A 25642-nucleotide genomic window follows, 5' to 3' on the forward strand; every position below is an offset into this window, starting at 1 on the left:
AATAAATATTCTAATATCTCATTTTTTAATGAGCAAAGAATATAAACTGGCCATTAAGTATATGAAAAAGAGTTGGCCGGGTGTGGTGGCTCACGCCTGTAATCCCAGAACTTTGGGAGGCCAAGGAGGGCGGATCATGAGGTCAGGAAATTGAGACCACCCTGGCTAACATGGTGAAACCACGTCTCTACTAAAATACAAAAAAATTAGCTTGGCGTGGTGGTGCATGCCTGTATCTCCCAGCTACTCAGGAGGCTGAGGCAGGGGAATTGCTTGAACCTGGGAGGCAGAGCTTGCAGTGAGCCGAGATCGCACCATTGCACTCAAAAAAAAAAAAAAAAAAAAAAAAAGAAAAGAAAAGAAAAAGAGTCAAATTTGCTATTTAAAAATGCAAACTAAAATCAGTGCTATTTCATCTACCAAACTGGCAAAGATCAACGTTAATGGTATTGTTTCATATCTGCTACCATATGGGGAAATAGCAGTCTCATCATTTGCTGTGAAATTACAATTCAGTATCTTTCTAAAGTACTTTAAAAAGTACAAATTTTCTCAATCCATTCATTTTACTTTCTAGCATGGGCAGTTCAGTGGTAGAATTCTCACCTGCCATTCATTTTACTTCTGGAAAGTATTACATGGAAGTATATAAAGACGTGTAAAGTTAGCTCTAAGGTTCATCGTAACAATATCATTTGCAATTGCAAGAATATATTAGAAGGATCCTAACTGTCCATCATTAGAACACTGGCTAAGTAAATGATGAGGCATCTATAGAATAAAATGTTTATCAATATTAAAGTAACATATATGAGAAGATGGATATTGTACATTCTTGAGTGAAATAAAAAGCAATTTACAAAAGATTATGGTCCACATATATGTATAAATCTATAGAGTGTTTGTAGAAATGTGTTTTGGCAAAAATGTTAATGTGATTTTTTCTGGGTTGTAGGATTTCACGTGTTTTTAAACTATCTTTCATTATATTTTTCTGCATTATTTGAATTTTAAACTTTAAATGTGTTGATTTTACAAAAACAAAAAGGCTCTTCTTTTCTAAAAAGGAGATAGTGAGTCTCCTTCGAAAAGCATCTACTCTATGCATAGAAAGATTCCGTTTTCTTGGGGACTTTTACTACCCATTAAAAAGAACTGCATATTATTTTTACTGCTTGAAATCCTCTGAATAAATTTGTAGCAATTCCTTTCTGAGGACTCAGTCTGGAAAGATTAACCAGTGATTTTGGTTTAAGAAATGAAGTCTATTAAATGGTCTTAAAAACAAAAGTGGGCATCATTGTTCATGCAAATTATTGGTACTTTAAAAGGTCCTGAGCTTCAGTGAGCAGTCTTTCTCTTCCTTTGCGCCCTAGTTTAAATCAGGGGAAAAGGCAATGGGGATGGAGCCCTGTAATGGAAGCATCCGCCTCTCCTACACATTTGGGATGAGGACTAATAGACCTTCTAAACTTTAGCGTCTGAGTGAGCCTTTGAAACGACAGCAGGGCTTTGATTTTGTGGTTAAAATTAAAGATCAAGGTGAGCACCCAGTGCCTGAAGACCTCCCCTGATAGAAATGAATAAACACTTGGCTCTAATACCTATATCCAGCTAGAATACAAATAGAGCATATTATCAGCCATCAGAGCATGTCGTCCCCGAGTAGCAGTGGACTGAGAAGCAGACTTTAAATCAAAGTGAAGGCGAGCACCCCAGTGCCCCTCATCAACCATTCCTCAGCTGGGATCCCTATGGAGCCCAGAGAGAGGGGGAGAATGGGGACCCCCTGCTTAGTCAGCCAGATCAGCAGAACCAACCCTGGGATTCAACAAGGTGTCAGGTGTATTCAGTGTACACAGATTCTCATTTGCCTCTTGCACTGTCTGGCAGATTGCTTCTTTACAAACCTCCAGAAGGAGGCAAATTACTGGGTAAGGTATGGGGAAAGAAGCACACTCATATACTGCTAGTCTGGTGCATGATTTGGGGAGGGGGACAATTTGGTAGTGTCCGTCAAATTTTAAAATGTACATTCAGTGTAACGCAGCAACTTTAGTTGTAGGAGTCTAGCTTCCAAATTTTTAGCACAAGGATATGTACGAGGAAGTATACCACAGTATTATTTATAATAGGAAAAGTTCCAAACAACCTAAATGTCCATCACTACAGAATGTTGTATCCATACAATGGCATAATGTATGTACTCTAAGAACAAAATAATATGACAGTGACTTGCAAAGATAATCTCTGTTAAATGACCCTCCACCAGAAAAAGAAACCAGAACCTTTTTTCCATAAATGAGTATATATGTGTGTGTATGTAAATGTCTAGTTAGCATCAAAAGTAATTTGGAAGGTTATATAGTAAACATTATGTGGATTCTGCTAAAAAAAAAAAAAAAAGATGTGGTTGGAACTGAAATGAAAGTAGGAGAAACTGACTTCCTACCTTACAAATTTATGTATTGTTTAGATTTAAATGTTTTCCTCATTGTGTGTACTATTATTTATTAATCTAAAGGGCCAAATCTATTTCTGTACACTCAGCAGTTTGTGCCAAAGTTCTGTTCATGGAGATAGATGTGATTGTGTGTGTGTGTGTGTGTGTGTGTGTGTGTGTGTGTGTGTGTGAGAGAGAGAGAGAGAGAGAGAGGAAGGGAAGGAGGGAGGGAGGGAGGGAGGGAGGGAAGGAGAGAGGGAGGGAGGGAGGGAATAGAATAAGTGGAAGACCTGAAAGGTAAATGAGAGGGACGGCAGAGAGGACAGATAAATAATTTGAATGACCAGAAAGGACTGTCCTATAAAAGCAAGAGAAGAGAAGCCCAGAGGGAGGGAGTAAATTAGAAATCATAAGAAATCATAAATCAACATTCATAGATGAACCAGGACCTGGAAGGTTCAGTATTCCATAGAATTCCATACATGCTCTAATCTGTCCCTATATCATTCCAGTGTGCCCTCGGGTCTGTCCTAGCACAATCACCTCTATCCTCTACTTTGAGGGACCTTCACTTTCTCTTCCTGACACTGGGCTGTTCCTCTGCAGCCCCTCAGGTGGTAGCTTCTCTCCACATCACTCAAACCACAGGGCCTGCCTTCTCTGGCACTTTCATACTTGTTTCTTCCTCTCTAAAATCTTCCAGCTTTGACTCTCATGCCATCAGACTATCCCACATTGGTGGCTATCCAGCTATCCCACACTGGTAGCTGAAGTCTACAGGGTCCCAGGTTTTTCTCACTCATTCTTCGAAGACTTTAGCTCTTGTCTCACCATCCCTCCTCCCAGCATGGCCCCTGCCTTAATTCTTCAGAATTTCAGTATCTATGATCCTTCCAGTGCCCTCGCTTTTCAGTTCCTTGGCCTCTGTTGCTCCAGCTACCACCCACTCCCATGGTCTTACTCTATACTTTGACATTAATTTCACCCCTCCATCATCTCCATTTCACTCTCCAACTATCACTTACTATCTTTCCTGCTCACTCCATCACTTCAACAATTCATTGACCCACTAAAATCTAAAATCCTTTAATCCTATCACTTCTCCACTGGCCTTTATCCCCTCAGGTTTTCACTTCCTTTTCTACCCAGTTTAGATTCCAAGGAATCACCCGTTTGCACACACAAGTAACTCCCTTGCCTCTTTCTCTCCCTTCATCATACTGTCTGTCCTTGCGAAAGCCCAGTCCTAACCAAATCCAACTCTCAGCCTACTCTGTACCTGAGCTGACTGTGCCTAGAGAAAAAATATACACCAGTGAGGTGGACTGGACCCCCAGAGATGCCCAGAAACCTTGTACAAGTCTCCTGTTATTTCACACACCTGTTCTCTAGATGACTCCCAATTTCCCTCCTCATCTCAAACCCACAGTGTCTCCTCCTCCATCTTCTGAAATAATGACCTGACTTAAAATTTTACTGAGAAAGTCAGAAGAGAACAAGCACCTCCACCACATCCTGCTACACTGTATCTGAGCTGTCTACCCTGCTTTGCCCCATTATTGTGAGTGGATCATCCATGCTTCCAAGTAGACCAACACTTACATTTGTGTCCTAGGTCCTATTTCTTCTTGCCTTCTCATGGACACTGATAAGACAATTCTCCACTCCTTCCTTGCATCATTACTTTTTCCTTCTCTAGTGAATGATTTCCCAACAGAATCCAAACATGAAGATTTTTTCTCCCAACCTTTAAAAAACCTTGATCTCTATCTACTGCTCCATTCTTCTGCTTACCTCTTTGCAACAAAAATCACTGAAATAGTTATAGGTATTTGTGTTGCCTCAAGTTTCTCTCCTTTCATTATGTTTTTATTCCAATATTCTATTCCTACTAGTCACTTTCCCCAACAATCCATGACATATTGATAAATCCAACAGTCAATTCTCAGTTCTCATCCAACATGACCTATTTACACTGTATTTAACACTGTAGTTGTTTAAAGGTTGATCGTGTTCTGCTTCCTCAAACACTTTCTCCAACTGGACTCTTGTGTGCCAGCCTTTCCTAGTTATCCTCCTGCCTTTCTAGGGGCTCCCCTCAATTTCTCTTCATCTTCCAGACCTCTAAACATCAACATGTCCCAAAGCTTGATCCTTAAGCTTCTTCTCTTCCTATATTGACTTCTTTGTTGACTTTATTCATGTTTAGCTTTAAAACTCCAGACTCATATGCTCAACTCTTACATGACATTTTTACTTGGATTTCTAATAGGCATCTCACACTCAGTATATTCAACACCAAATTCTTTGCCTTTTTACAGAAACCTCCTCCTCAGTCTTCCTCACCTCTATAATGACAAATCTGTTCTAGTTTCTCAGGCCAAAATCTGGACATCATCCTTGACTCTTCTTTGACTCACAGCCTTATCCAATCTATTAGGATATTCTTTAAAATATATCCAGAATCCAGTTATCTCTCACAGCTACCACTGCTACCATCATCAGCTTTTACCTGGATTATTGTAACAGTCTCCTAACTGCATTATGCATTGTTGTGAATGCTGCTGATTGTTTCACCACATGTGGGTCAATACAGGTTGACCAACTGATCAATTCTACTTATAGTTTGCTGTGGACATGTGACTAAGTTCTGAACAAAGGAATGTGAGCAGAAGGAATGCGTGCCAGTTTCAAGGTAGACCATGGACCTAAAAACCATGGACACATCTCCTGCACTCTCTCCACTTATGAACCAGAACCTGGAGGAACCTGTGGTTCATGTAGATAAAGGCAATGGCCTAAGGGATAGAGAATCCTAGATATCTGTAAAACTACATAAAGCAAGCTGCCTGCTACCCTGAAACACACACCTCAGACTGTTAGATGAAAGAAGAATGAACTCTTATTCTCTTTAATCCACTGAATTTTTTCTGGGGCTATTTTTTACAGAAATTTAGCCTTACCCTAACTAAAACAAGCACCTCAAATATAGAACCTAAAACCTACAAGCTCCTCAAAAGCTTGAAAAGATATTTGAATTCTTGCCCTCATCCCCAAAATTAGTAGCTCCAAAATATGGAAAAAAAAAAAAAAAGAAGTAACTGTGAAGTCAGCATTGGTCAGGTGCTGCGTTCACTCCTGTAATCCCAGCACTTTAGGAGGCCAAGGTGGACAGATCGCTTAAGCCCACAAAATTCAAGATCAGCTTGGGCAATATGGCAAAACCCTATCTCTACAAAAATAAATCTAAAAATTAGCCGGGTGTAGTGGTGCACGCCTGTAGTCCTAGCCATTCAGGAGGCTGAGGTAGGAGGGTCACTTAAAGTGGAGGTTGGAGTGAGCCAAAATTACAGCCATTGCACTACAGCCTGGGCGACACAGTAAGACCCTGTCTCTCTCTCTCTCTCTCTCTCTCTCTCTCTCTCACACACACACACACAGAGTCAGCATCGATAAATGTTTATATGACTAAAAATGTTGACATCATGTCAACACACCAGCTGCAACTCAACTTATATGTCATGTATAAATGTAGTAAAGTTTAATCATAAAAATGAAATGAATAATTCATTCCTAATGAAATTCAAATTTATCAAAATTATTTTAAAACAGTTAATAGCAAATAATTATGTTGAAGTATGGGTCATGTTATCATTTGATATGATGTGGGTAAGGCTCAAAGTAAAAGCACTTAGGTCCTAGCATGGTCTTAAATGATGCTACCTGACCCTGCTATTTACTAGCTGAGTTACCTCGGTCACTCAGAAGTTGTCCAAACTTCTGAGACTTTTTCAGAAGTTTCCATTTTCTGAAAAATGGGAAGGGGACAGAAAATAATACCTGTTTTACAGGGTTGCAAAAAGAACAAAAGTATATACTAGTTTTGAAAATACTTTACACACATTGTAGGAACATATGGGATGAGTAATATTACATTATATATTTCCATAAAATCTCAGTGTTTGAAAGAAGTCTAAAAATCACTTACGTGCACACATATCAACAAACTTATCTGGAAAGATTTTTTTAAACACTGATAGCAAAGCCTCTGTCTCCAAAGAGTCTCATTAAGTAGGCCTTGGGATTCCATATTTTTAAAGCTCCCCTGTGCATAAGATACTGATAGTGTTGGTCGCTTTCAATAGGTAAGAATGGGGTGGCTGTATGACTGGATAGGAAGATTTTCATAAAATATTTTCTGAACTATAGAATTTTGAACCACATGAATGTATTTTCATTTTGACAAGTAATCATATTTAAATTATTTAATAAATTAACCAATAGATAAAATAAGTGTTTCTGGAATGATTCTGGCCCTGATACAGTTTGGGAAGTAGGTTAATTTCCCTAACTACTCCTTCATGCAGGTTTAGTCTTCCCCACACCCCAGATTCCACATGAACATTCCCAATGTCTTCACTCCCCTTACCTTACAAAGCAGCCCAGGCAGCTGTTAGCATATTGTTCTGTGTATGTCTGTGTCAAAGTGAGGGATGCCATAGACATCATCACATAGGTGGGAGCCACAGCACAATCTCTGACCCACAGCATAACTGAATTCATCAATGACAGTGAGAAATTTGATAACAGGATTTACTGGATATAATTCTGGTGGGTCGCTGTCTGTCACCAGGACAGAAAACTGACATTGATTTTATCTTCAGATTTTTGCTTGACCTACCAATGTGATTGTGGCTCTGGTTATCAGGGAGCTCTCAAAATGGGATACGAGCCCTTGTTTAATCAGCATTGTGTCTGCCTTGTCCCTGATTCTTATTATCTAATGCAAATGGGCTTCCTTATTACCTAACATAGTAGGTTCAAGCTGGGAGAGCCAAACAAACTGAAGCTACAAAATGCAAGCAACTGAGCACTGTCTTGTCCTAGGGACAAAGTAAATAAATGTGTCAATTCCCCAACTCAAATGCACTACAATAACCAAAGAGAAGAAATCACTTCTAAAGATTTGAATGGAAAGTGTTTAATTTTGTACTTGGTTCCACGATTTTGGAATGGAAACCAGTCCTTTCAACTCAGAAGACTATACCAATTGCCACTATTTTCCCCACCTCCACTACCAAATTCCTATTATTTGTTCTCATTTGAATGGTCTGAAACTGTCAAGTAACAGAAAGGTTGTTATCAATACTGCATCTGCCCCAGATGGATTAGAGGGAGAATGATGTTTGTGGCTCCCTGTAATCCCTCCATGGACTCCAGGACTTTGAGTTTCTCCAGGGAATGTGGCAAAGCCACAGGAAATCCCCAAGAGCAAAATGTTGCAGGCTGCTCTCTGGTTTAGCCACCAAACACAGAAAAAGTAATGCAGGGAAAAAAAATTAGAGAAAACTCTTCCTTGTCTGCAAATCAGAGGCGGTTGAACGCATGAGTTGTTTTATTCCTCCTGAGGTCCACTGTTGCCTGTCAGTCTCTAAGGAACACATACCTTTATGCATGTCTTCTGTTTCCAGAGTGAACCCCAAAGCCACCTGCTTCAAGTAACCTCATATGGAGTCGGAGATGTGTACTGATGTTGCCTCCAGTCTCATTCTGTTTCCAAGCCCACAAATAGATTTGAGGGAGGCTTTGAACAACATCTTTATATTCTCTGTGCTTGAGTTCCTCTAAATTGAATGGCATTTGCCATTCACTTTCATCATGGAATTGAGGGGAAGTAGCTACAATGGGATTTGTAAAAAAGATTTTTGAGCAGATTGTAAGGAGAGAACAATGAGTCATAAAGTAGCCATTCTTTACTCTTTTAAGCAGTAATTTATATTTATTGAAATTCATAGTGCACACATAAGCTATGGGAAGACAGCAAGGGAAGCAGAGCATAGGTGAGTGTTCTAATAGAAACATAGAGTAAGAAAACAGAATAATATTAGCTGAAAAATTCAAGTTCCTTACATCAAAAAATTTAGGATCACAAGCAATATTATAAGCAATTCTGAAAATATTTTCTTTTTTCTACTCTGATGCATTTTGTTGGCATTTGTTGTATTAAAATCTCAGCATATGCTTTATTTATTAAAATGAATTTGGTATTAAAAAAAACAAAAATTTTCAGCCTATTTGTCACAATTGTAGAGTATTGGATTTTTAACAAAGGACTTAAGGATGCCCAAAATATTTTATTTAAAATGCTCCTTACACTATAGGTGAATTGGGCAGAGAAATAAACACATTATAGGTGGTCTTCCTAGAGCATCCAGGCCTTAAAATAACCTCAATTGACATTAGCAGATAGGTATTTTTAAATCAAGTATAATTTACTGTCATTTTAACAACAACAAAGACAGAGTTGAAACTAATGTTTTTATGCCATATTTGTGCCTAAAAATATTTTCAGACTGTAAAACCATGGGTACATCAATATTTGGGGAATATTTGGTTTTTTTTTTTAAAGGCATATTCAGAGATGCATTTTGCCTCCTGGCAATTTTTGCTTCATTTTGGATGAAAAGATGCTATACTATTTGTACTACCTACAAAAATTGAGGAAACCTTGATGCTATTTGCCTCCTAATTTTAGTTTCTTTGAAGTCCGCTTTCTGTTCCAACATATCAGCCTTGTATTAAACACCAAAACAGGAAAAGAAAGAAACCCCTATGTCAAATACACAGAAGAGATAAACAAGGTGTTAATTTTTTCAAATATTATTTCTAGAGTTTTGCATACTACCTGCATACGACTCACAGCAGGGAGGGGCCTAAGAAGAGGTAAGCCTGGAGCACAGTGAAATGTGATCTTGCCGCGACCCCATCAAAGGTCTGTTTGATTGATTTTTCTTCCCTGCAAACGATCGGAAAGTAGCAGTGACAGAAAAAGTCCTTAAAATTCGACAATCACTAGGGCATACTTCATTTCATCACACAAATAGGGAGTTGAAAGGTCGCCACTAGTTCTATGGGTTTCCTCTTGCAAGACAGACTCTTTGACACCCAAGTTTTGAAACTATGAACTACAGTATTCCACAGATGATTGTGCCTGGTGTTTAAAAGGCCCCTGCAGAGGTCTAGTCAAAATATTTACATTCCTCTCTGAAACTGTAATGCAAAGGAAAAGGGAAAAATCGTGAGAGGACAAATCAAAAGAAAAACTTTCCTTCCCCGGCAGCAAGAAAAGATGTCAGGTCGCTGGGTTTTCTGCAGACAGCCCTGCTCTCTTCGTTTAATCAGGTGCCCATCACACACCTTTCCAACGGACGTACATCTATAGCAAGGTGCATTAACTGCATTCTGTGTCAAAATTAGGGCTGTATCCATTTCTGAACACATGTGGTTAACAGAAAGCCTCATCATCCCGCCGTAAGTGGGTGTGTTTAATTGTCCATGCGTGTTCCCCGAGGCGCTGCATGGGCGCTGTAAATAGATGGGTGAGTGATGGGCCCGTATATTTTCTCCATAAAGTGCAGCCACTAGCTCAAAGTGAGTCAGACTCTGGCAAGGAAAAGTGTTCGAGGCTGGGTGGCGGCGAGGATGGGATGGGGGTGGGGCGGAGGAGCAGGAGGGGGCGATGATAATAGCGAAGGAAATGACCCAACTCCCTCCCTTCTGTTTTCACAATCTGCGTCACGCTCCTGTGAGCTCCCGGCCCGCGGCGGACTAGCGGGCGGCCATGCACGCCGGGTCAGGCCGGTCACCAGCCTGGCGGTCGTTTCCCAAGCTCCGGGTCCGCCAGCCGCTCGGCTGCCCGCAGTAGGCCCCCTAAAGAAGCCGAGGTGGGCACTCGGCCTGGCGCCTGGGGGCCGAGCCCAGGACCAACAGAACTTCTCCCAACCCAGCGACCCTAGACGTGGGACCGCCTGGCCTCACTGGGCGCGGGGCTCGGGTCGGCAAGGAGGCGCCGGGAGCTCGGAGTGGAGACTCCTTAGTCTCCCGGGCTGTGGCGGTGCAACTCCCGCCGCCTGCGTTCTAGACAGAAAAGCCCCTTCTGACCATGCATTAATAGTACTACTCCATTATTCCTGTTAGAACAAGTTAAAAGTAAGGGTTGAGCCCGAAGGCCCCGGGAGGGGGGTCATGTGCGCCCCCGTCACTCTGGCTCCCCTCGCTTCTCCGGTTCGAGTTATGCCATCAAGCTAATATATTGTGACTGCTCTTCTCTCCTGTGACAAAGGCTTGCAGCTGCCTCCAAATCAATAGATGTCAAAGAAATATGAAAACAATCATGACACAAAACTTAAATCCTGGCTGGAGCCTACATAATCAGAACTGTGCTTCTGTTCTTCAAGCCACCGATTAATTTATCCCAAACTTTAGTCAAATTTTTATTCCGGTACCTTTTTCCCAGCAGATCCTGCTACATCTGTCGGGTTTGTAATGTAATTTGTAATTACTGCCCTTCATGTGGTCCGGTGCCTTGAACCATCTTTAATTAAAAGCATAATTAAGGGAAGATCTAAAGAAAGACAATTACCAGATGGTCTTTTTTTAGAGGCGGTAGTTGCGCAGAGAGGGGCTCGGGGTCTGTCCCCGGGACCCCGTGCCTTGGGAGGGGGCGGCGGGCCCGAGCGGCGCCTGCGCACTGCAGAGGCCTTGGCCTGGCTCGTACCCCGTGTCCCTCCTCCACCCCACCGGGCCACACCCCGCCACACCCCGCCCTGGCCCTGAGGCTCCACCGAAGCCGCGCCCAGAGGTGAGCGCCAGGGTACCCGCGGTGCAAAGAGACTCTGGCTTTCTTCGCTTTTTCCCGGGGGTCGCGGGATGTGGGGGTGATTCCCTAGCAGAGAGGCTGGGACAAGATCAAGGCCGAGGCAACTTTCAAATCTGCGAAGGGGCCCCCGGAGCCGGGCCCATCCCGCCCTGCACGCGAGCCTGAGAGCTCTGAAGCAGAAAGAAGGAAAGGACGCGAGGGCTGGAAGGGAGGGGAACGAATGAGAGAAGAGCGTTTGCCCCGCCAGGTGACAACCTTGCGAAGAGGCCCTGGCCTAGGTCCTCCCTGACTGGGCCTGACTAGGGTGGGAGCTGGGGGATCTTAGTCCTGCGGGCCTGGGAACCCCTGGGACAACAAGACAGACGGGGAGCGCCGTCGCCCGCAGCACCGTCGGGCAAAGTGGCCCCTTGACAGCGATTCTCTCGGCTTTCGGCTCCTCGGTGTCCTTTGGTCCCTGGGATTTTCAGAACAAGTTCCGGGGGAGAGGAACAAACCCACTCTCCACTCCTATCCCATCCCCACGTCCCCGAAATGAATAATGCAGGCAGGAGTCAAGATTTCTCCATTAGCACCGCGTTGCCCCGGCGGCTGGCGCTAGGATCCCGAAGTCGGATAATGGAAATTAAACTGTTGTTGTGTGGCGGGGATGTCATTATGTGACTGTTCATATTCAAAGTCAGGCAGCAATGAATTGTAATCATTTCAATTATCTTCAATACACTTTCTTTAGGACACAAGTTGTCAAAGATTAAAAAAAAAAAAAAAAAAAGTACATTCTTGCGGCTCCGTGGGTCCATTTTCCAGATGGTTTGTTGCTCTTGCTGCCTGATTTAGTTTCCGCTTTTATTCCCCAGCCTCAGATTCTCTTGCAGAGACTCCGCCGGAGTGAGCGAGCCCCGGCAGCCCTCGCGGCTTCTCTGGCGCTGCGGGCCGGCTACACTGGTCGAGAATCGGCCTCCTTGGGCCTGGCGCGCGCATTTTGGTTGCTTTCAGGTTTAATTAACTTTAAACAACAAATATGCCTGGAGCTCTGGATCTGGTGTCGCCTTGGGTAAGGGGGCCGTCGTATTATATTCTGCGTTCTTCCCAGCCTGGGGCGGGGTGGGGGCTGGCGGCAGCAGCCTGCGCCCACCTCCCCAGGCCTGCGCTGCGCGTCAGAAAGGCACGTGCTGACTGCACCCACGCCTCCGACAGAGCCCGGACCGTCTCCTTCCAACCCAGAGAAGACAGGGAAAAGCCGGGATCCCCGGAGCCTGCCGTCCTTTGTTGAAACTACCCTCTGCCCGGTGGTCGCTCCCTCCTGTGCCTGAACATGGGGGTGCGAAAAGTTGGATGTGGTGTCCTTGAAGTATCCTTTCGAGCGCCCTCCGCTCCCAGACTGGGCAAAAAGAGTAGGGGTCGCCTTTGAAGCCCAAGTCCGCGGCTCCTGTTTGGATTAATCCCGATCTTTACACTAATATCGCCTCTCGGGTTTTCATTATACTCATTTGGGAGGAAATGAGCTCTTGCCGGGCAAATAGCACCCTGCACCCCACTTCTCATAGCTGTGCAGGCCCGGGGCCTGAACAACCCCGCAGGCAATCCGGGAGCTGCCGATATTATATTTGTGAAATGTCCTTTTGTTGAGGCTTTTAACACCTTCTTATAACGAATCATTTGTTCTTTTCTCTTTAATTTTGATAGACAATTAGCCATCAGAGATACACCAGTTGACTGTAACCGAGCATTAAACTCGCCTTTATGTAACGCTAATTTAGCATAGCTGCTTTGTTTAACTTTGCTGTATAAGAACCAGGTTTTGTAGCAAAAAAAAAAAAAAAAAATAGGTGTAATTTTATGTGGGGCTTCATTTCTTTTGGCCCTGTACACAGTTAGCCCTCTCCTCTTTGTGAAGCGTTCTGCTGGGGCCTGACGCCATTTCCCGTGCCTAGCACCTGCAGGCTGAGGGGAGAGAGGGAATTAGCATTGATATAGATTTAGTTGAAATGTAATCTCTTAAATCTGTCCAAGATTCGGGGAGATAATTACACTTTCACTGAATTGCCAGGGGTCAGCGTCTCTGAGGACCTGAGGAGTTGATTTACTAACAATAGTGTTACATAAAAAATGGCGTTTGAGATTATAATGTTAATGGCTGTGGTCGCTGGGGAATGCGACCGCTTCCAACTAATTCCATGTAACTTGTTTTTTTGCCTCCCTTTTCCTCCCTCCCTTTCTTCCAGGCTCAGTCTTTGCAGGGATTCAAAGCCTTCGCGGTGTTTAATTTGGTGGCAGGCTCCAGTAAGCTAAGACCAGAAGCTCTGGAGCTTGGGGTCCATGCTCTTGTTCTGGGAGTGTTTGTGGTGACAGGTTGGGGCCTCGACAGCAAGGTTGGCCTCTATCCCACGAGGACGAGGACTAGGATGCGGGGTCCGAACACCACGCAGCCAGGCTGAGCAGCGGAGGGAGACGGCTGCACCCAGAGGAAGCCCTCCCTGGCCTGCAGGAGACTGGACCTCCCCGGCCGGCGGCAGCCTCGCGCCTTCGGCCACGTTCTGAGGCTGCCCCGCCTGCCCGGAACGGGCCCTCCCGGCTTCCTGCGGCCTCGAACTTCCCGGCCCCGAAAGGACCAGGCCCTGTTTTGCACCCTACTCGCCCTCCTAGGCCATGCTTCCCACCCAGCAGCCTCAGACACGGGGACGCTCACTTCCCGCCCAAACTTTCCTTGCCAGCTTGGACTTCGGCGGGAGGACGAGACCTGAGTTCAGACAGCCCCTGCAAGTCCAGATTCTGCTTTGGAATGGGGATTAACTTTAAAACCAAAAAGCCAGCCTCCTTTGGGGTGAAGACGGTTGCAGAGTTTATAGTCTCTGCACACTCTTCAAACCTCACCCACAGCAGTCCCCAGTCACAGTCACAACACCTAGACTCCCCCAGAAATCTCATGGCCTCCCCTAACTTGTAGCCCCGCAGGGTGACTCCAGCGCTTTGCTCCTCTGAAAGTCTCACTTGCTCTAGGTAAATGGCCTCAGATTATCAGGGACCCACTGGCAAACTCGTTCTTACCCATGGGTCAAGGAAGAGCCCTGGGAACTGCACCAGAATCAAAGTCTGAAGAGGGAAAAGCAGCTCTTCCTAGGTAGGACACAGGACCGGTTCCTCGGCGGCATTGGGCGGGTGAGTCAGAGGAGTTGAGCGCTCAGGAGCAGCCTCAGGCCACACCAGGTTTCAATGGCCTAGACCTGCCCACAGGATGTGACCATTGTTGATACCTTGTGTCCAGGAGCTCAGATTTTCCTATGAGGGCAAGACTTTGGAGCGCGAGAGGGGGTGCCTCTGTCCTCTATGTCTTACTCCTTACATTGGACTCCAGGAGAGAGAGCAGGACTTGTCCTGTCAGACCTGGGCACAGGCCTCACCCAGAGTCTCCCTTGATCTGGGAGCTTTGCTTCCATGAAGAAAGGGTGCTGGACCTGTGAACTGGGGGTCCCAGCAAAAAAAGCAGCTGCACTTAGACTATCGCACTCTCACCCACCTTATGGAGCCCCAGGCCTACAACCTGGCCATGCAAACCCGGGTGCCCTCTGACTTGCCAGAATGCGAGAACACAGCCGGAGAGACCCTGATGCCCAAGCCCAGATGCCCAAACCCTTGGCGCTGGGGGGGGGGTCGCTGCACCCCACACATGTTTACATCGGTGCCCCCTTATCTTATATGTAACAGCAATATATATGTTAATTGAAAACTTCTGAATTTAAAAAGGTTGTGACAAGTTATAATTTGTCCTGTCAATGCCTGGAATCCTTATTTATCTCTTTAGCTTGCCTCTCGCTCGCGCCTGTCAGCTAACAGCTTGCCTAACTCGTTGACTTCCTCACTCATGGCACGGAAATGACAAATGTGCTGTTTTATCCGTACAATTTATTTCATTATTGTTGCCAGCACGAAGCATCACAATCAATCATAAGGAAGTCCAGTTGGCAGGTGTCAATCTTGGTGTGTTTTTGTACGTCTCAGTCTATATTTAATCCAATTATAAGGGTCACGGAGTAAGTGCCAATCCTCTTGTTACAACTCACATCTTATTTAAGATTTAAAGTAAAAAAGTCAACTCGATCACATGGACCTTTTGGGGGAAGGGAGGGGACTCAGTTGAAACCCCCTCATCTCCCTCTCTCAGCCTTCCGCTGGCCTCCAATTTAAATTATGCGGCCATTCTTTTTTATTAAAGGGTTGCAGGGAATCCGAGTTTTATGAGCATTTGTGTGCAAATGAAGGCTCTCCTTATTTTGCTAAAGTAGAAGCAAGCTTAATGATGAGAGATCTTTCCGCTCATTGCCCATTCAAATACAATTGTAGATCGAAGCCGGCCTTGTCACGTTGAGAAAAAGTGAATTTCTAACATCCAGGACGTGCCTGTCTACTTTCAGTGAATTGCATCCAATCACCCCCAGGGAATTCAGCTAATGTCTCCATCTCTACCCGGACAAGGGAGAGAAAGAAATCAAACATGGTGCCACAAAGTGACTTAATATGAAAATGTTTAAAAGGAAAGGAAAAGCAGAGTTTTCTCAAATTGATTGTTGTAGAGTTTTTTGCTTTTGTTTTTGTTTTTGTGACAAAGCAAACTGGAAGGATTGGAGATTTTCCACAGAGGTCCAGGAAAACTTTTTATAGTGTGGCAAAATAGTCAGAAGAGAGAAAAAAGTAAAGTAGTTCTTTAAATGAGAGCAGGAAAATAAGTTAATAGCAGGGAAACCACAGAATTGCACATAATCATACCATTATGCAATCCTTGAGACCGGGGCGAAGAGATGGCAAATATTATCTTTGCTAAATAGTCCCCTTTTTGACGCTAGAATTCACAAAACCTTCCTTCAGTTTTGATTTAAAATAAAATTCTTGTTAAAACAAGTTTTCTGTTTAAAAGGGAGGAAGTGGAGAGGGAAGGAAGAGCAAGAGCCACACGTACTACCCAGTAAATTAGATTCCTTAGATGATATATTGATTACTGGCTTGTACAGCTATTTGAAATGACACTCAAATATACACAGTATTTTAAATCAATTATTTAGGGGCTTTTTCCTCTCCTATTAATTTGTATATGGAAAAACTTTATTAAACCACTTTATAAGTTAGCATTCACCCTGGAATCCTTTATTAAAAATACTGTAGAAGTTAACAGGATGCATTATCTTCTAGATTAAGTAAAATTAAATTTTAAGAGGAAAATTCATTTTTATTTTATAATTGATGGGAGACTCAGTGCCCATTCTCAATAAGAAGACAAATACTAAATCATTTCCCACCCACCTGGTAGCACAGATCCAGCGGGAGGGGCTCCTCCAATCTGGAAGCGGCTTTATTTGCATAAAGTAGTTAAGGGGAGAGAGGAAAAACGACACAGGTCGGGAGGGGCAAAACATACCTTTACAAGAACAGATCTCAGCTACAGTTCAAGCCAAGAGCCGATTTCTCTGCCTTCCTCTCCCTCCACTACTTTCCCTACCTCAAGGCCTCTCACCCCCATCCAGGCTCTCCACCCACTCTCTGCTGGCTAATGGTGAAGTTCTGGGCTTCCCGGCAGTCGAGGGCCGGGGCGACCTGGGAGCCTCCGCAGACTGGGCGGCTGCCGAGCTCGCTCACTGTGCATTGGAGAATCAGAGCCTGGAGCTGCCCTAGATGTCGGAAAATTTCAGTGCTGAGGGGAGGCCTGAAAAAGAGGTTTCTTTCCCGCTTCCGGTCCTTTGCACCCCACCTACGGCCTGCCTCAGGTAGCACTCGGCATTTGGGGCTCTTTGAGTCGTCGATGATGCCCCCGGGCCGCCCGTGGTGCCCTTCTGCCCGCAATGCAAGCCAGTGTGGCCTATAGAGGATGCCTCTGCCCGGGCGAAGCGAGGCGGGACCTCGTAGGCTGGGCACCACGCGGGGCCCTGCCCGGCCTCCCCCAAGGCTGGTGGCAGGCGCGGAGAGGAGCCCCCAGCACTGGTCTGCAAAGTGCTCCGAGGTCGAGAGCTCCTCCGAGAATCCAGCTGAGGCAGCGGCTAAACGTGCACCTTCTCCCGCGGCGACCCCAGGGCCGGCACCCTCCCTCCCAGCCTCCATGCCCGGGGCAAATGGAGAGCGGCTCGTGCGTTGGCCGGGAGCTCGGAAGGGCCTAGTTCGGGCCTCGCCTGCACCACCGGCGCTCCCGCGCAGCCCGAACGCGCCCTTTATTGACAGGCAGATAAGCAGGCGGGGGCCGTGGCGTTTCCAGAGTCGCTCTCGAGCACCCTGCTGGGTTGCAGGGATCTGCGCACACTTAATGGCCTGGACTCCAAACAAGCCCCGAGCAGCACTCTCGGCGGCCTCGGGTTGGAACAGTGTGGGGAGCGAGCCCCGGACAGAAACTGGCCAGCTAGGAAGGCCTACCCAGGTCCGAGGCCTATCCGCAGCCCACACGCCAAGGCGGACGGCAGAGTCTGGGAGACCTCAGGACTTCTGAGACTGGAAGCTGGGCCAGGTCCTGGAGGGGAGCTAGGGGCTTACCAAGAAACTAGGTCACTGGAGATGGCCGACGGCAACAGGGAAACCAGAACAAATGCCTCTCTTAGCGTCCCTTCCCAGCCGAGCAGGGCGACAGGACCATGGTAAGGTCTAGGCCCAGACTAGAGTGGCCAGTGGGAGGTGGGCGCACATAGGCCTTAAGACAGGATGCCCAGGGCGTTAGGATGAAGAAATAAAGTTTGGAGAATGTAAATAAGAACATGCCGCGGAGACTTCTCAGCCAAAGCTTCCATTCTCCTCCCCACCTTCACCGCCACCCCCAACCTCTACCCCTACCCCCACTCCCACCCCTACTCTGCCCTCCAGTCCTCGACGGGCTGAGCCAGACAAAAAATCAAGTCTGGCTAGGAGCTATCCGGGCTAAGAGGAGTGGGCAGACGGTCTGCCTGGAGCTGCCTCTTGGCCGGTTGCGAGGCCCCGCACCTGTCCAGGTGTGCCAGGGGCGGGAGCGGGAATCGCTAGACCTACGCCTCGGCACCATCTGTGCTCGGCTCTCCCTTAGTCGCAGCCCGATCAAGACGCGCAGAGACTGGCCCTAGAACCCTCCTCCTGTCCAGGCGTCCCCCTCCCTACTTCTACACACACACTCCTGGGTCCCCCCGGGCTGGGTCTCCCGCGAGCTGCCTAAAGGTAATTCCACGTCCCGCCCCTTCTCCTCCCGCAAACTCCTCAAGAGACCCCTGCCCCTCTGGGCCCGACCTCTGTCGCTTTCAAATTGGAGAGCCGGATGGAAGCACAGTGGAAGGAGTTGAGAAGCCTCCTGCTTTGAGGGATGGGGGACGGGAATGACAACGTGGGCCTAAATATCCATTCCAAGATAACCAGGCCTAGCTCCGCTAAGCCATCTCGCAGTCCACGGAAGGTGTGAGGGAAAAACAGGCACAGACCAACAAGTCAGTGTCCTGCAGACCCCGCCCCAATTTCTGAGAGTCTTATCTTCAGAATCTGGGATTTTCCTATTTTCCTCCTCTAAGTCACAAAGTCAACAGTTAATTCAAAGTCAAAGATAAATACAATCTCCTACATTTTCTATGTGGTTGGAGCCTTTCAGCCAGGGGGCAAGGGAAGCCCGGGCAGGCCCCCTTTAGGGCTTCCCTCTCTTGAGAACCCAGCAGGCCTGGAGAGACCTTTGGCCTAGCCCTGAAAAAGGGGTCGCTGGTCCTCTTCCCGGAGCGACCGTCTGTGCCCAGCTAGTGACTTGCGGGCTCGAGGGCCAGGTTGGGGGTACTCATCGAGCCTCGAACTCCTCCTAAAAATGATTGCTGCCAAAAGTGCCTCTCAATCCCGGCGCGGCCTTCAGGTCTCTCCGATGAAGTGATTCCCTTGGGATCGGAGGGGGGGACAGGTTGGTTACCCAGAGAAGTAGCTGGCCAGCCTAGGGGCACAGATCTTGGGGCCCTCGTGCCCGACGGTGCGGAGGAGCGCACTCGGCAAGACTGGTTTCCTGGGGATCAACTCTGCGCCCTACAGGAGGGCGGGCCAGGCCGGGCCGGGCCGGGCCGGGCTAGGGCAGTCACAGGCCGGGCCAAGGAAGGCCAGAGCAGGGGTTGGAGCCGGCCGGACCCTGGGTGGGGAGGAGTAGGCTCCCGCCCGGCAGAAAAGCCAGTCTGCGCAGAGCTGTGCCCAACTCTAGCTGCCATGACGTCACGCGGACCCGGCAGCCAATGAGGACGGCGCTGGCGTGGATATTAAGGAAAGTTAGCGCCTGCCTGAGCACCCTCTTTTCTTATCATTGACATTTAAACTCTGGGGCAGGTCCTCGCGTAGAACGCGGCTGTCAGATCTGCCACTTCCCCTGCCGAGCGGCGGTGAGAAGTGTGGGAACCGGCGCTGCCAGGCTCACCTGCCTCCCCGCCCTCCGCTCCCAGGTAACCGCCCGGGCTCCGGCCCCGGCCGGGCTCGGGGCCCGCGGCGCCTCTCCGCTGCCCGCGACTGGTGTCCCCAAATCAAAGCCCGCCCCAAGTGGCCCCGGGGCTTGATTTTTGCTTTTAAAAGGAGGCATACAAAGATGGAAGGGAGTTACTGAGGGAGGGATAAGAAGGGGGGTGGAGGAGGGACTTGTCTTTGCGGAGTGTGCTCTTCTGCAAAAGTAGCAAAATGTTCCACTCCCAAGAGTGGACTTCCAGTCCGGCCCTGAGCTGGGAGTAGGGGGCGGGAGTCTACTGCTGCTGTCTGCTAAAGCCACTCGCGACCGCGAAAAATGCAGGAGGTGGGGACGCACTTTGCATCTAGACCTCCTCTGCGTCGCAGTTCACGACATTCACGCTTAGGAAAGTCCGTACCCGCGCCTGGAGCGCTTAGAGACACTCCGTCGCGGGTCGGGCGAGGTACAGCAGAAGTTTCCCGCGGTTGCAAAGTGTAGATGGCTGGACAGCAACAAAGTCTAGAGATGAGGTTCGTTTCTCAGAAAGACGCGGAGTACGAAAGAATGCGGCCCACAGAGCTGAGCAGCGCGTAAAGCCCCAGCGTGTGATTTGAGCTTCACTTCGGAAGACCTAATAATTAGCGATTCTCACTGAGCTAGAACGCGGGCTCGGGTTACTGCGGGCGCTGCGCTGGCTGCCTAGGCGGGAAGCGCGCGGGCGCCATGGGAGCCGGGCCGCCAAACCCGGGAAAGAGCAGCGCCCACCACCCTGCGGCCCCTGGAGGGCTGGAGCCGGGGGCCGGAAGTGTCCCCGAAGTAGGTCAGGGAAGGGAAGACACAAACTTAGACTAACTCGTGGTTCAGCCGGGCGAAAGTCCTGAGAGCCCAGCCCTAAAAGCGGCTGGAGACGCCCAGGCCGGCTTAGGCGGGGCACCGGAGAACCCCGCCCGGGAGTTTGGGGCGGCCTCTGGGCCAGGCCCCGGCTAGCCCCCAACCCCCCACCCCCACTCGCGCTTCTGCGCCCTCTTTCTAGGTCTTCTGGTAGCACCTTCGGAGCTCAGTCACCTGTGACAGGTGTTTGGGACCGCCGCCCGACTCCGAGCGGTGGCCGCCCCCTGCTCACCTCACCTGGAAACGGGGGACGAGCGCAGTGGTCGTCCGGCCGCGCGCCTTACCTGGCCGGGATCCTCTCTTCCGCGGGTTCCTCTCCCTGGAGCTGGGCGGCGAGCAGGTTGCCCGCTTCCCAGTGGGAAGTGGACCTTCTCCTCCAGTCATAAATCAAACCCAGCCATCCTCGGGCCTCCTCCCTCATTAGAGATGTTTATTGGAGATTGTGTTTATTCGGCTGTCACGGCGAGAAAACGCGGTGACATAATTACCTCTGACCAGAGTCCTCGCCCCGCGCCCAGGGCGAGCCGAAGACCTCTGTCGCTTTCTCATGCCGGTGCCCTTCGTGATCGGAGGGCGCCCGTGATAGGCTTGTCTTTTTTTCCTCAGACCCTCTCACAGAATTTGGTTGATTGGAATTACTATTCAGATTTCCCCAGGGCCCGGAGTTTATTTTAGAACTGGAAAGGAAAACCGAAGGCAACCCAACGCCCCTCCGGGGCAGAAGGGGGCAGCGCGCGCGAGGCTGAAGGAGAGTCACTCTCGCTGCACAAACTTTCCTGCGGGTCGCGCCGCGCGTGCAGGGTCTGGACACCACTCGGCGCCAGAGCCGGGCCTGAGGAGCGGGGTCTGGCGGGGAAGGAGGGCTGCCAGCCTGGGTGGTGTCATTTGTTGCTTCATTTTTCATTCCCTTTCGTCTCGTGAGGAATCAGAGGCATCCGGGCCGCGGGCTGAGGATTCTTAAATTCTCCCCTGCCGCACTCGGCCGAGCCAACCCGCAGTTCCTGTCGGCCCCTCTGTCCCCCGGCAGCGGTTTTCCCCGCTAGCCAGGTTTGGAAGTCACCCTCTGTGAGACTGGGCTAGGGTTAGGAAGTGATGAAAAGCGCCGAATTGTTTTCTAATTGAAAATACTTTTTTTTTTTTTTGTTGGAGATAGCGTTGACAAATATATGGGATCCCGGCTTTTGATCCCTGGCTGCGGCCTCTGTTCTCCTGTCGCTAATAAAACTCGCATTGAGCCCCTTAGTGCCTTGATTAACAGGCAGATTAACTCTTACTGGGGTTGGGAACAGCTTGTCCTAATCAATGTCATTTTAAAAGCCCGTCAGGATGCGCTTAGCTCCGGTTCCCTGGCTGCTCCAGCGAGCCAGCCATGACATTTGCTCCCTCCTCCTCCCCAGCCTCAAATCCCCCAGTAAAGCTCCCAGTTCCCGCCTGCCTGTTCCCAGGTCCACAACGGGACAAATCGCAGGACCGGGTCGTTGGCCTTTAGAACGGGTAGCGGTTTAGAGAGGGGATATCCAAGGAGAAGGGACTGAGGTGGCCTTGGCTTGCTTGCTTTTCCTTTGAAGCTGAACTCTTGCTTCTTGGGGGCAGAGGTCACAGGGAAAAGAGAGATGAGGGGGATCGTCTCAGGGTGATGAAATGGAAAGCAAACTTTCCTAGGAACCCTATTTGCAAAAATCGGAGAGTGCCGCTGATTCCAATTGTTCTACAGGTCAGGAGTTTTAAACCTAGCTCCTATCTGGACAACAGCATGGAGGGACTGGGAGGCAAAGCCTTGGGAGTCTGGCCCGCTGGGCTGCTAGGAATCCCTTTGGTGGGAGACTCCACTGGACAATGTTATTTTAAAGGTATTTCAGGGGTGGGCAGGGAGAAGACAGAGAGAGAGAGAGAGAGAGAGAGAAAGAGAGAGAGACAGTGAGAGAGAGACAGTGAGAGAGAGAGAGAGAGAGAGAGAGAGAGAGACTGGCCTCCCAGAGTGAATGGAAGAGGACTGAGGACGGAACCCAGGGAGCCCCTAGCACTGGCCATTTGGCAGGAGGCAAGGAAGGGCGAGGGCACAGCGGCTTCCACTGTAGCTGAGCAGTGGCCACAGCCTGGAGGCGCCACGGGGCGTCTCTGGGATCTTCTTGGATTTTCTAGGCTCTGGGATCAGTGAAGCTGCCGGGTTAGCGGGAACCGGCAGGTTGCTGGAGAAAGGAGAGGGACAAAGGCCTGGAAGCGGGGGAGGCACCTGGGACTTGGCGGCCAGGGTGGGAGCCTTTGCTTTTAGTGCTCACTGGACCCGTTTGCCAGCTCCGCGGACCAGGGATCCCACCTTCCCAGGGTCTGCAAAGAGAGAGACGTTTGGGGCACTACAAAGTGACGCAGGTGTCTGCCAAGACTTTCCTCCTCCAAAGAAATGCCAGTCTTCACCCTTTCCAGCGCGCCGGCGCTGCGCCTCTGCTTGGCCGGGGAAAGAGAGAGTTCGGAGGTGTCAGAACTCCGGATGGGAGACTCTTGGTTCTGAAGCTGGGAGCTGGAGGCACATCCCCCCAGAAGTGGGCACTTCTTTGCCTCCCCGAAGGTCTGATGGGGTGGGCACAGGGGAATGCCAGAGACCAGTGCGGGTGAGATGCTTGCCTGACCTTATGTTGACGCATCAATACTGGGTAGAAGCTCTGGGCAGGCTCTGGCGAGCCACAGTACCCCAGCGGGACTCCCTCCACGCAGACAGCCCCTCTACCGGGTGGGAAGACCCCGGCGGCCCCCGCAGGAACGCACCCTTCGGCCTGAGAGGTCCTCCCTCTGGCCACAGGGGGCGGAGGGTGGGGTGGGGGTTACAGGGGCATGTGGAGAGGCGGGGAAAGGCGAGACAGTACCTAAAGCGCAATCCCCTCCGCCCACCGCGCCTTGGAGGACAGCAAGTGGGCCTCCGGTGAGTTGGTAGCCGCAATTAAAATGGCGACCTGCGAGTTGTCTCGGTTTTGTACACACCTCTGGCGACCGCGTCCGCACCTCAATCTCGACCCCCACACCCCCAGGCCGCGTCACCCCCGGAGCGGGTACTTGGCAGAAGGAGTGAGGCTACCCACGAAGCAGAACAGCACCCCCACCCTTCTTGAGACCAGTCCAGAGAGAACCAGGAAATCTCGCTCTCAACCCTCTCTCCTTAAACTTTGAAAACTCGGCCTCTTTCTGGGGTTGAGCTCCCCTCCCCAAATATTGACACATGGGAAGCGGCCAAGTCCTTTTTGTTTTTTGTTTGTGCGGAGGAGTTTCCAGGAGTCTTTCCCCGACCCCCCTTCCCCACCCAATGACGTCAGTGGCATTCACTCCTCGCTCCTTGCCTTTTCTGATTTTTTGTTAAAACTTTTCTCCGCAGAGAAGGGTGGGAGAAGGAGCTGATTCAAAGAGCCAGTGCCCTGGGGGGAAATAGCAACAAGATTACGGCTGCTTCTTTCCGAGGCAAAGCTTAAGAAGGTGCTAATCCACTCGGTCGCTAATTGAGAGGTTGTAAAAATGATACTCGCCTCCAGTTCGGACAGAATCACTGCCCTCACCCCTCCCCCCAAGTCCCTCGCTCTTGCACAGCGGACTTGAGTCTTGAGTCCAAGCTTCTTTAATGCTCGCTTGAAACGTAAAAGGAGAGAGAAAGAGAAGACCGACTTTCGCTGGTCTGGGACTCAGGGCCGCGGCCCCACTTCCCGGCATCCTCCGAAAGTCGCGCTCCTGCGAAATGAAACCTCGCACAGGAGGCCGCGGACCTGTACACCCGGCGCCACCTCGTTCGCCTCTGACCCGGGTTTCCTCCCCGCGCTGCGAGCTTCTGGGCCGCGGGAAGGGTTAGAGCCGGCAGCCCTCCCCGGCCTGGGGAGGGGAGAGGGTTGTGAGACCCTAACTCTGACTAGGGCCTGGGAGGCCTCTGCTTCCCGCCCTACCCGGGCTCCTTGGTCGCGGCGCTGCTGGGTCCAGGGCAGGAACGAGAGGGTGAGGCCCACACGTGGCCCGGCGGCCCAGGGCGGCTTGCAGCGTCCTCACTGTCCCGGCTCCCAGGTGCTGCGGCGACGCGGCCTGTCAGCAGCGAGTTCAGGACGCGCAGATTTTATTGATGGGCTTTGACTTTCAGCACTTTCCCTAAGTCAAGAAGAGTCTAGCGTACCCTGCGGCGGCTTCATTTCAGCCTCCCTGCCTCAGCTCTCCAGCCCCATTCCCCCTTGCCCGGTCCTGGAGTGTGTACTGCAGCCGGCTCCATGGCCCGAAGCTGCCGAGAGAGCTCCGGACAGTGCAGGACCAGGCATTCGCTCGCTCTCCTGTCACCTTAACTGCAGGCTCCGAGGGGCGCCTTTGGAGTGTACTGAGGTGTGTCCTAATCGTGCGGCATTCAACAAATGGACTTCTGGTGTGTGGTCAGAAGAGAAAAGCCATTTACTTACTTTCCTCCCCGGTTTTCTGGCAACAGCTGAAGGGGAGCTGCTTCCGTGGACTGCGCAGACCCAGGAGAGGGAGTCGTGGTGCGGAGACACACGCACCACACACAGATGACCGGTGGCACACACGCTGACATACCGACATCGCCGGTGGGACACACACACACACACACACACACACACACACACACACACACACACACAGAGAGAGAGAGAGAGAGAGAGAGAGAATCTCTCCCAGCATTGGTCATCCGCCCCCCCACCCAGGCTTCCACTCCCCCTCCCCTCTCATCTCCCCTGGCTTCCCCTCCTCTCGGGCGCCGCGAAAAGCAGCCGCACTTAGTCAACAAATGGCACGTGGGAGAAGTTGGTGAGTGTTTGGTGAGGACTCTTCAGGGCTTTTCACAAGAACCCTCTGTACACAAAGTAAGTGGCGTGTTTACTTGGGCCTCTCCAGCCGGAGCTGTCCCTCCGCTCCGCTGCGCACCGCGGCTGCCGAAAGGAGAGAGAAGAAAGGGCCGGGGGAACGGGGTGGAGGATTGGACAGGCCCTGGAGGCTTGGGCTGGGGAGGCCGCTGGCCTCGTTTAGTTCTCGGCCAGGCAACCTCCTCTCGGCCTAGGCTTCACCGCGGCCTCCGCAGCTGGAATGGAGCTGCCAGGACCCAGTGACGCTCCCGCCTCTTTCTTCTTCTTCCAAGGGGCCAGGTGGGCTGGGGTGCGGCAGCCGCTGTGCTCTGCGTCTTGGGGCCCAGGCCGGGATGGGGTGGGGGCGGGCGGGGTCGGGGCGGCAGGCCACTCTGTCCTGGAGTTGGCAAGAAAGGACAGCGCAGAAACTTGCGCCCTCCGTGGGC

General features: G+C 49.8%; 1 protein-coding gene across 4 annotated transcripts in view; it reads left to right on the top strand.

Moving 5' to 3' along the window:
- The first annotated feature begins 19192 nt into the window (after positions 1-19192).
- The window catches only part of PAX6 (paired box 6), a 32633-nt gene continuing 26183 nt past the window's right edge, over positions 19193-25642 (top strand). For 2 of the 4 annotated variants that reach the window (XM_015114507.3, XM_015114510.3), the window contains exon 1: positions 22344-25217. The gene's annotated coding sequence lies outside the window, so the exon portion shown is untranslated. Of the gene's footprint in view, positions 19496-22343; positions 25218-25642 lie in introns of those variants that run through there. The other 2 variants (XM_015114506.3, XM_015114509.3) reach the window with 2 other exon arrangements.

Source organism: Macaca mulatta, chromosome 14, assembly GCF_049350105.2.
Source record: "Macaca mulatta isolate MMU2019108-1 chromosome 14, T2T-MMU8v2.0, whole genome shotgun sequence".
NCBI classification, from domain to species: Eukaryota; Metazoa; Chordata; class Mammalia; order Primates; family Cercopithecidae; genus Macaca; species Macaca mulatta.